The sequence below is a fragment of the Cebidichthys violaceus genome, unplaced genomic scaffold, assembly GCF_023349555.1.
Source record: "Cebidichthys violaceus isolate CVI_PGR_0920_01 unplaced genomic scaffold, fCebVio1.0.p SCAF_35, whole genome shotgun sequence".
Lineage (NCBI taxonomy): Eukaryota > Metazoa > Chordata > Actinopteri > Perciformes > Stichaeidae > Cebidichthys > Cebidichthys violaceus.
Genome location: NW_027176539.1, coordinates 1,265,967 through 1,278,324, shown reverse-complemented (window position 1 = coordinate 1,278,324; position 12,358 = coordinate 1,265,967).

Sequence of the window (12,358 nt, the reverse complement as noted above, 5' to 3'; positions counted from 1 at the left end):
GGAGCGGCCAGGAAATACCTTGGCGTTCGCAAACATACACACCCGACCGACCGGGCTGCCAGCTCACCAAACGGCGCCCGAACAGCTGCTGTAGTGAAGTTACTGACGTCTAAAGGGCAAGAGTCAACAATCCGAAAATGTCCAAATTGGCAAACTCTGTTCCTGAACGGGTAGTTATTGACTCCTGGTCCCAGTCCAGGGAGGGACGAGGTGAGAATGTGGATTAGATATAGATCAAATGAAACACGACTGAAGTATATCATCACATATACAGACTGAAGTAGTTTGCTGAAGTGAAGTAAGAGTAGTGGAACAGTTGTGTGTTTTTCGTTGCAAAAGCTAAAACACAACTTCTGAAACTAGAGTTCTCTTTGTCGAAAAAACTCCACGTACAAAAGACAAAATCCGACACACAAAATACACAAAATACACAATGCATCTCAAGTATAAAACACGTATCTGGAGTTTGTGGCATTTTCATTCGTAGCATGTTGACACTATAAACCACGAACGCAAAGACAATGTGACACCATCAGAACGACTTTAGCTCAACATGTTTACTGTATTGTACCGTAAACAAAACGCACCTCTCTCTCTCTCTCTCTCTCTCTCTCTCTCTCTCTCTCTCTCTCTCTCTCTCTCTCTCTCTCTCTCTCTCCATTGATGAACCCAACAAAGAGAAAACTTCAACCCTATTCATAGCTTTTTCACACCCTGGTTCTCTAAGCAACCTACATGGTAACGGGTGTTTTCACAGGTGCATTCTGGGTGCAGGTGATTGATAATTGAGGGTTGGCATTTAACTGTCAGCGTTTAGCAAACAACACGCGCAAGCTTTTAGTTTTGATCGACGTGTCAAATGCAAATAACTTAATAAGAAAAGTTGTGTTCAAGGAGACCGTGTCAATAGATTGATGAGTTAGCAGTTTTTGTGCAAAAGAAACGGCAACATCCTGTAAAACGTCTTTTTTGGAGCAGGAGGCCGGTGTCAGTGAGTTCATCTGATATAGCTGTGGTGGGGGTGGTGGTGGTGGTGGTGGTGGTTGGGGGGGGGGGGTACCATCAAGTACATAAAAAAAAAAGAAGAACACTAAGTTCTCACAAAGTAGAGCTCCACCCAAAATATCAACACAGAGAGAAGTGTCGTTGTTTTTGAAGCTATAACTTCCACCACTAGGGGGTAGTAACGCTTTAACATCGGCTCCCCGAAGAACCCTGCTGCTGCTGAAGTTGGAGATCAAACAGAAGGCAGAGCAGACGGGTCCGATCCGTTTTGCCCCTCGATGGAGAACCTTTTCAATTCTACCCCCCCCCCCCCCAACAAAAAGATCCCGACGGTGACATTTGTCATGCGAGCGGAAAAAAAGGAGACGAGGCAGCCAGAGCCGCGTCGGATCATGTGTACCTGATGCTCATTACACTAATCTGTGTTATCACATCAGAAGAGATAAGCTGAGGAACACACACAACCACACACACACAACCACACACACACACACACACACCAGCATGGAGTTGATAGATTGGGTTGTTAAACTGTCTGATTTAAATCAGTTTGTCACTCAAGAGATAATAAATTGTGGAACCTCTAACCGGGTTCTTTCATTAGAACTGTCAGTTAAAAAAGAACTGCAACCAATCAACACACACACACACACACACACACACACACACACACACACACACACACACACACACACACACACACACACACACACATTGATCTGATAGATATGCTTGTTTCACCGACAGGCTTATCGCATATTCTTGTCAAACCCCCCCCCCCCCACCCCGAGCTGTTAAAGGCTGCGTACACAAGCCTGTCACTCACTTGCTGGTAAGTCAAGATTGACTTCTGTGATAAACAACAACAATTTTGGCAGGAAATTAACTCCCGTGGCATTTCGGTGTTCAGAGGCAAATGAAGGAGAAGTGATTCAGAGTGAATGTGGAGCCATGTTTTTCTCTTTTACAGCAAAACTAAAACGAAAGCAGTCAAATAGAAACAGAGACGCTATTAAAACACGATCATTTGAAAGCACCGACTGAACCGTAAATGAGCAATGATAGTATGATAATATGATATTATGATAATATGATAATATGATAGTATGATAGTATATGTCGTGCAGGGCAGGGTGAATTGGATGAGTTATTGCAGTCGCCCCCCCCAGGCCTGGGGCCCGTGTCTGGAAGGAGAGCCGAGATGTGGCAGAGCAGCGTGACGTTAGAGCCTCCGGGCTCTGACTGTGAGTCCTGTTCACATCACGCTGTCAGTCTGACCTGTGACAGCGCTGCAGGTGCTGCTGGTAGCAGGGACTATATAACTCTAACACACACACACACACACTAACTAACACACACACTGACACACACACACACACACACACACACACACACACACACAAACTAACACACATTCATAAAAACTAACACACACACACACACACACACACACACACACAAACTAACACACATTTATACAAACTAACACTAACACACACTAACACACACACACATTTACAAACAAACACACTAACTAACACACACACACACACACACACACACACGCTCACCAGCAGTGAAGTTGTGTTCATACATGCTCTGGTGCTGGGAGAGTTTTATTTAGAAGGTTATCTGCGGTTCCTACTGTGACGGTGTGCCGTTGTGTTTTTGCATTCCTTTGTTTTATGTTGCAATCTAAAGCTGCAACAACAATTTCTCTGAGGGGATGAATACAAGTTGAAAGCTGACGTAAGTGCTCTGGTTTGATGTGTGCAATAAATCATTTGACAAATTGGAGAGAAATTATGAAACTGGTTTTCATTTAACCTCATTTAGCCTCAAGATAATGGCCTGAAAATGGCCCCACAACAGTTCATTAATTCAGTGTATTATGTCAATATTCCACATGATTAAACTTAAAATTTTAAAAATATGCAATCATGACCTGTATACTATATATCCAGTGGTACATGCCGGGTAAGTAGTATATTAGTGGTAACAACCATCACAGTGTAAATAAAGTTTTAACATTACCCATCAGAGTGTAAATAAAGTTTTATCGTTAACCCTCACAGTGTAAATAAAGTTTTAACGTTAACCATCACAGTGTAAATAAAGTTTTAACGTTAACCATCAGTGTAAATAAAGTTTTAACGTTAACCATCACAGTGTAACTAAAGTTTTAACGTTAACCATCAGAGTGTAAATAAAGTTTTAACGTTAACATCACAGTGTAAATTAAGTTTTAACGTTAACCATCAGTGTAAATAAAGTTTTAACGTTAACCATCACTGTAAATAAAGTTTTAACTTTAACATCACAGTGTAAATAAAGTTTTAACGTTAACCATCAGTGTAAATAAAGTTTTAACGTTAACCATCACAGTGTAAATAAAGTTTTAACGTTAACCGTCACTGTAAATAAAGTTTTAACGTTAACCGTCAGTGTAAATAAAGTTTTAACGTTAACCATCAGTGTTAATAAAGTTTTAACGTTAACCATCACAGTGTAAATAAAGTTTAACGTTAACCATCAGTGTAAATAAAGTTTTAACGTTAACCACCACAGTGTAAATAAAGTTTTAACGTTAACCATCAAAGTGTAAATAAAGTTTTAATGTTAACCATCAGTGTAAATAAAGTTTTAACGTTAACCACCACAGTGTAAATAAAGTTTTAACATTAACCATCACAGTGTAAATAAAGTTTTAATGTTAACCATCAAAGTGTAAATAAAGTTTTAATGTTAACCATCAGTGTAAATAAAGTTTTAACGTTAACCACCACAGTGTAAATAAAGTTTTAACATTAACCATCACAGTGTAAATAAAGTTTTAATGTTAACCATCACAGTGTAAATAAAGTTTTAATGTTAACCATCAGTGTAAATAAAATTTTAACGTTAACCATCAGTGTAAATAAAGTTTTAATGTTAACCATCAGTGTAAATAAAATTTTAACGTTAACCATCAGTGTAAATAAAGTTTTAACGTGAACCATCAGTGTAAATAAAGTTTTAACGTTAACCATCACAGTGTAAATAAAGTTTTAACGTTAACCATCAGAGTGTAAATAAAGTTTTAACGTTAACCATTAGTGTAAATAAAGTTTTAACGTTAACCATCAATGTAAATAAAGTTTTAACGTTAACCATCAGTGTAAATAAAGTTTTAATGTTAACCATTAGTGTAAATAAAGTTTTAACGTTAACCGTCAGTGTAAATAAAGTTTTAACGTTAACCGTCAGTGTAAATAAAGTTTTAACGTTGACATCACAAAGTCTGGATTCTTGCTCTAATCAAAGGGTTCTGTATCTGCCAATATTAATTATTAATGATCAGCAATTAGTGTCAGAGATCTAAAAGTTCTATTTGCTCCCTTTTTTCTTTTATGCCGATCCGATCTGTGACTCTGATCAGCGATACGATATCTGAACTGTGAGTCTTGTGATCACGTCGCTCCACCACATCCACCCATCCATCAGTGTCCTGCACGTCTGGTGGGTGACAGACTCTGTCAACATCTGCAGGCCGTCGCAGCGTGAGCGGAGCAGCAGAGCTCGTCGTCACTCCAACGCTGAGCAACGGGCTCATTCCAACACTCTAGAAAAATACCAACGACTTAAGCTTTAAGTGCAGGTGTGTACAACACGCACACACACACACACACACACACACACACACACACACACACACACACACACACACACACACACACACACCATGTCCAAACATCTTGTCAAGACCGGGTTGAATCAAAGTCATAATACCATCAATGTGTTACATAAACAGAAGCTGGTACCACTTTGCTGGGTCCTTTTATTGAGCCCAACCCCCTGCAGTTCAGCTTCATTTGGTTATTGTGAAACACACAGTAGATGGTGGAACATATGAAGATGCTCTACATTGTTGTTTGAAAAGAGGAAATGATGCCAGGGTTACTGGAACGGATCGACACGGTAAACAGAAACCCTAAGTTTATTTAATAAACTCAGATTTCCCATGGTGCTTTTCACGTGTTTGCTAAACTCAGCGTGGCGCAAGACGAATGAAATGGCGCCGCTCCAACCGAACATTGTTAGTGTAGCGTGGTGCAATCTGCAGCTGGTATCACGGGGGGGACGGACGGACGATTCCTACGCAACCGCACCGTACGCTCACAACAATTGATTTGCACAATCGTCCATTATGCACCGAGCGGAGCAGGATGTGCCGCCTCACTGTTATTGTGTCTCGTAGGTCCAAACGAGGGGCTGGAATCTGCAGGCCCCCGATAAGAAGAACCGGCCGGCCCGTCCATTCACAAATTTCTCATGAGGTCACTTAGCTGTTGGATATTAAAAGCCAGCGGGGGGGCTGAGGTAGTGCCGGTGGGGGGGTGGGGGGGTAGGGAGGGGGGGGGGGGGGGGGGGGGGGGGGGGGGCATAGAAAGTAATAACCTCCAGGATGTTTTTCCTCCCAGAGTCACGATAACACCGCTGGTTCCTGTCCAACTACAGTCACTGCTTATCAAGGAAAAGAGAGGTATCTGTGCCACCGGTACTATTGTGTGTGTGTGTGTGTGTGTGTGTGTGTGTGTGTGTGTGTGTGTGTGTGTGTGTGTGTGTGTGTGTGTGCGCACGTGTCTTTGGTGAATAATTCATTCATTCAAGTGTTGTTGTGCCGGTCAAGCACAGCTGTACAGGAAGGAGACCCTCTCCGGTTATCAGCGGTCTCAGCCGACACTCGCGTCACTCCCCCAGCTACACCGCACATGTGTGATTTCTCCGTCCTCACATGGCGCGCACACACACACACACACACACACACACACACACACACACACACACACAACTAGCAGTGACGGCCAATTAGAACACTTCAAGGTGTTGTTGTTGTTGTTGTTTGTTTGTTTCCTCTAAACAAGCGGAAACTGAAATCGAGCGATAAAGCCGAACGAACCACATCAGGGACGTAAAGTTGTTGCGTGCCAATCCCGTTATGCGTTTGCTCATTAAAACTCTCTAACGGTTAAAAGGTTTACATCTCTGGGCAAACACTTGAAGTTTGGGAGCATTTAAATTTAATGGCAACCATTTGTGGATTGCGACATGCCTTTAGTGTTGCAATCGGGGGATCTGTCATTAAAGGGCCGAAATTGGTGAAATTTGAAGAAGTGAGCCACGCGAGGCGGTGATTTTAACAGCTTGGGGGGCTTCGTTAGGCGCGACGCAGAGCAGGAAATAAAACACCCAGCGACAATAACTTATCGATAAATACTAATTCTGCCGCCAACCATCGTCGTCTTCAGCAACATTTAGCAGAACGGTTGGCAAGCAACACAGGTGTGTGTCGCTTTTTTTACAGCATTCAAGCTTCAAAAACCATAAAAGTGATGTTTATTTGTGAAGTTTATCTTGCGCAACAAAGTATCTATAAAGAGTTTATTTTCTGTAATAAACCAGAATCCAATGGAAATGTTGCCTTTGGGTTTTTTGTCAATGGGAACCAGCGCAACGCCAACTTCCTGTTGGCCTTCAACAGAATGCATCCCTGCAGAACTCTATTGACAACAGAACTAGAGAAAAGTGAGCATGACAGGCTACAGATAGAAATATGAAAGCCAGCTTAAGTTAGACCGCATTGAACGGAGATAAAAGGCAACAGCAGGTGTTACAATTACCTTTCATGACGTGAAAACACACGTCAGACGTCACAACTCCCAGACCGGACAACGCCGCAGTAGCGACCTGTCAATCAGCGTGTAGCCCCGCCCCTAAAGCATCCCCTGCTTTATGGTCTGTTTGACTCTAAATGGAGCATAATGTACTAAATGAACATCATGCTGTATTGAAGAAGACTGTAAACTAGAGATTGAGACCATAAACTCATGTTTACAATGTTTACTGAGGGAATAAATCAAGAGAGAAGTAGAGTCATTTTAGACTAGACTTCTATACAACCAGAGGAGTCGCCCCCTGGTGGACACTAGAGAGAATGCAGCTTTAACACACAAAGCTTTAGCTTTACTTTTCAGACCCGGAGGTTGCCGCCTGCTTCCAATCACGTATTGTTATAATTTGTTTGGCGCAGTAAAACGTTTGAGTTTGTAGAGTATTTTAAAAGGGCTTTTATTATATTATTAATCATAACTAAGGACCATAACTAACTTGTTTAAAAATGGGTAATTGGTAATAAACGATCAAAAGACGAATGGGCTACAGGCCCATAAGTGAGCTGACAGACATGTCACGTCAAGTTCATCTTGCAGAAGCAAAAGTCATTTATGAGTCAATTCAAAAAGATATTTTGATCAGTTCTACTGGAGGAAGTGAATGAAGAGGAAGTCAAAGTGTTTGAGGAAGAGGAATCTTGATAATCGGTGTGATATTTACCACCTCATAGAATTCACTTCTACGTGGAGTCAAGTTGAAATGGGGTTAACTACAGCTATACTGGAGTAATAGCCACCCAGCTGTTCAGCTTTCATTCTTTCCAGTTGTTAAAAAAAGGAGAAAAACAACGTCAAATTAGCCGGCAAACCAGGATCACAGTGAAGTATTTAAATAAAGCCATAGTGAGAGGGTGAGAGCTGCTTTAGAGGTAGGGGGCCCTATTTCTGGAGACTTTATTAAGGATCCTGGGTCCTCTCTCACAGCAGACGTTTTGATTTGTTGTAGTAAAAGTCACGACGTGAACAACGTCTGCGCTCTATGCGAGTCTCCTGAGGCGGTTGTGGTTCAGGGAGAATGAGATCTTGTGCATGCTTTCTGCTGCTTTGTAGGCCCACTTATAATATAGCGTGACTCCGGCCATTTGTGGCTTTTCTTTTTAACTCTGTCTGCCTGGTGTGGTCCAGGTGTGGTCCAGATGTGGTCCAGGTGTGGTCCAGATGTGGTCCAGGTGTGGTCCAGATGTGGTCCAGATGTGGCCCATCAGCACTATCGTTTTATTCACTTGTTTAGGGTTTCCAGTTTGTATGTGGAGGAATCATCTGGGTCATTCTACGGACGTTAATGGTGTCAAGGAAACGTTTGGATCTTTTATACTCCATGTAGCAAACAGACAATTCAAAAGTTCTCCTGGTAATGAAAATGCTGCGTTCTGCGCACACACACACACACACACACACACACACACACACACACACACACACACACAGCAAGAGTATATTTTTGAGCAGGTACACATTAGCTACGCTGCACGCTAAGAGAGGAAATGTGGGTAGACTGCCGTTGTTATGCAATAACCAGACGGCCACCTCTGGTTCTGCAGAGTGAAGCCGAAGTGTCTTAAAAGTTGCATTCTCTCTAATGTCCACCAGGGGGCGACTCCTCTGGTTGTATAGAAGTCTAGTCTAAAATGACTCTACTTCTCTCTTGATTTATTCCCTCAGTAAACATTGTAAACATGAGTTTATGGTCTCAATCTCTAGTTTACAGTCTTCTTCAATACAGCATGATGTTCATTTAGTACATTATGCTCCATTTAGAGTCACACAGACCATAAAGCAGGAGATGCTTTTTTTGTTTTTTACCGTACGTCTGTGCACATCCAACATGTCCTAACTACTAGGACACGGATGAGCAGATAAAACTGAGAACTTTGAGGAGAGGGAAAGAAGATCCAAACGTTTCCTCCTCACAATGTCCGTACGTCCGTCCTGAAGTGTAACGGAGGCTTAAGACAGAACCACCTACATGAGGCTGTCGGTGACATTTTAGGAAATACATGCGTGGGTTAGATCGTTCGAATTCCAACGTAAACGAGCAAAGACGACTTGTTTCCTGACCGGCGGAGGGAGAGTGAATCTGGTGAATTGCTATCTGTGATCTGTGACGTCAGACTAAGACTAACAGAGAGGGAATGTGTGCGTCTGGATGTTTATTTAGCTGTAAACAGGTTGAAAGGGAAGGAAGACTGATATCCTCACTCTCAAAATAACGGACGCAGAAACAGGATGTTTGTTGCGTACTATTCAAGGTGAGGAGATTACAGACTTGTGTGCAGAACGGCGCAAGAATCCTCTCAAGACGTTCATCCTCAACTTCATCGAAATCAAATGTAGGGACCCATTCAAAGACAGGTTGATTCGTCATCAAAGACAGAGAATGAATGTTCTTCTAGCAAGTAGATTTACATTGAAAACATCATTAAATCACTGATTGAATGCAAAGATAGTCATTTTTAGTAAAGTACATGTATTTAATGAAAATGACCCTTAAATTTTGAATTTTAAAATAAAACTTTGATATTTTGTGTTTTTCAAAATCTAATGTCACTAAATTAAGACAAAGTGAAGTAAACAGTGGAACTTATGAGTCTTTAAGCAGCTTGACCTCCAAACATCCTGCTGAATTTCAGACAGCTTGAACCTCAAATCCCTAAAATAACAATTCGTTGTCCTCGGGGCGTTCTAATAACAAAAAAAACAAGCATTCACAGATGTTCAGCCTTTGAGATGTACGGCCTCCTAAACCCATGTGCAGGTGACACAATCTCCATGAAAAAGAAAAGTATTATCATGACCCAGCAGATGCAAATTAAAACAATAAAAGCTGCAGTCATTTCCTCAGTCTGAGCTGGGACCGTCATTTCATAACCGCAGGCATCGGCTGACACTAAATCCCATTTTAATGATCGGAATGCCAATCCTTAAAGAACCCACTGGAGGTTCAACGTCCTGAGGTGAACATGTGTATTGGATATAGAATACTTGAGGATAATTTTTTGAATAATAATGTAAATCTTGAACTCATTGGTGTTACACACTAAATGCCTTATTTTCTTTACTTCTTTTTCTGCCAACATGTAAAGAAAGGAATCTCTGTAAGGGTGTTAAGAACCAGCAGCTTTGTTAAACTGCACTGTCACTAAGTCTTATTCCTGTTTAGCTTGGCTCCTAAATGAATGTAGTAATGTATTTAGTTTCTTTTGTTTTTTGTCTTGGCATTGGATTGCCTTGCTGCTGAAAATGTGCTAAATTAATAAACTTGCTTGCAGAATCATCGTTGCTTCTCTCTCTTCTGACTGTGAAGCAATCCGATCTACTTCAAACTCGTTTGGGGGTAAAGAGAGGCGAAGCCCCGCCCCTTCCGGTGGACAACCGTGGGACCTTATTTTGGGAAAATAGTCAACAGTCAAGAAAGTCACAGTTTGTCGTAAAACCGTTGAAGCTTAAGACTGTGGAAATACGTTAGCTTGAAAGACGACACACGTAGATGTTAGCTAGCTGTTAGCTAGCTAACAGCTACGTTAGCTAGCTAACATCTACGTTAGCTAGCTAACGTAGCTGTTAGCTAGCTAACAGCTATGTTAGCTAGCTAGCTAACATCTACGTTAACAGCTACGTTAGCTAGCTAGCTAGTAGGTGTTGGACATTGTGTAACACGAAAGACGTAGTTCACTAAATAATACTACCGCAAACTGCAACTTTCTTGACTTGCAAAATTAACTTTTAAATAGATAAACATCATAAGTGTAATTAAAGGCACAATTCAGAGGGGATCAAACAATTATTCGTCTGTCGTCGTTGACTGCTATACATATTTATTCCGACACCAAAACTAGCCTCTCTATTCAATTTGGACACTAATTCAAATTTGAATAAACAACCAAAAGCCTTCTGTGCAGCAGCGGGGGGCGGAGCCTCAAGGACTGAGTCGAGCGTGTCGTTTGCTCAATGACTGAAGCTTTTTCTTCTGGGTGATGGATAAACTAATGTTACAGCTGAACTCTTCTTCACTTCCCTCGAGTCAACACGATTGATGAGCGGTTTTTTTTTCTGAAAATTTTGCACGCAGCAACACCGCGTATGAAGCAGAACATGAACTGCACGAGTGCGTCTCATAAAAGACAAATTCCCCTACACACCAGCCTCAAAGGCTTAGTTGTTCCTACCAGACGTGTTGATTCCTATCCCGACACGTTGTGAGCGCTAGCCTCACTGTTTGCTTTTAGTTAGTGGTGAAGCACAGAAAGGTTAACTGAAGAACTTAAAACAAAACAAACAAAAAGAAGTATCAGTGTCTGTCAACATGCACTCATCTAACAGCAGGACAAGACAAACACGTCTGACGGCCTCAGGCCTCGTTTCAAACCTCTGCAGATACCGTCAACCCCTCCAAACCGAAGCAAACACAACCCCCCCCGAGCACATGTGTCTGGTATGGGACGTCCCACTCCAGACAGGTAATTGCGGCTGTAAAAAAACTATGATGGTGGACGGTCTCAATATGCTGTTTACTCCGTTTGCGTGATACAAACCAGCTGTTGTAGGGAGGGAAATACACAAGAGTGTGTCAACAATGTGTGGCACATTACAGAGAAACAGTATTTTGAAAGGCAGAACAAACAATGTACGAATGATAATAATAATAATACACTTTATTTATGAATCGCTTTTCAAAAATAAGAAGTCCTTTACGTGGTTTAACCTGGATTTAAACATTTTAATCAAAATACACAAATAACACACGTTGATAAAATGCTTTAGGTTATAAAATAAGAAAGGTACCTCACAGGCGGAGGGTTCGGTTGTAATGAGGTGACACTTTGCCAGCGGCACGGCTGGAGGGAACGGAAAGCTGGTCCACTAATTTGGTCCAGACTGAAATGTCTAAAAAAAGAAGTACCGGAGGAGAATTTGTTCTGACATCCACGGCCTCCTGACATGTATTCTAGCACTAACAGGTTGAGTAGATACAGATATCCATGGCACCTTTCCTCTGGAGCCACCATGAGGTTCACATTTGTGGTTTTGATTGAAATGTCTCAACAACTATCGGACGGATTGCCATGGAATTTGTTACAGACTTGTCATCTTCCCCCCAGGATGAACCGTAATTAAATTTGGTGATCCCTGGACTTCTGACCGAGCACCATCATCGGGTCAAAATGCGTCCAAATACTTTACCGACTCGAGGCCCTCGGAGCTGGTCTGGTCTGGGAACCACTACGGGTGCCGGTGCAGCTGAAAGAGCGCATGCTGCAGGATTTCCTCTCGGTGAAGCAAGAGCTTGAAGAATGGGGAAATTCCACGTTCAGAGAGTCTGGTGAGTCCAGTCTCCTGTGTGGCGGCAGAGCGCCGGTTCAGCCGTTAGACCAAGACTAAAACGGCCAGGAGAAGCCGACTGAGAGGCCACATGGTCAGAGTTGTTTCTCTTTTCTCTACATGCCTTTAGAAATGCAGAATCTATAATAAAAAACACAAACACATACAGTCTCAGCCCTCAGTCCAAAACTCAAAATGTGTTGAATAAAGTTAATGTTAAACTTGATTTAATTCAACACAACATCCTGCTACAATCCTATTTTGTCGGCGTTCACCCAGCCGGTTGACCTCCACTTGCCCTTCACATTCCATAAAGCACCAAT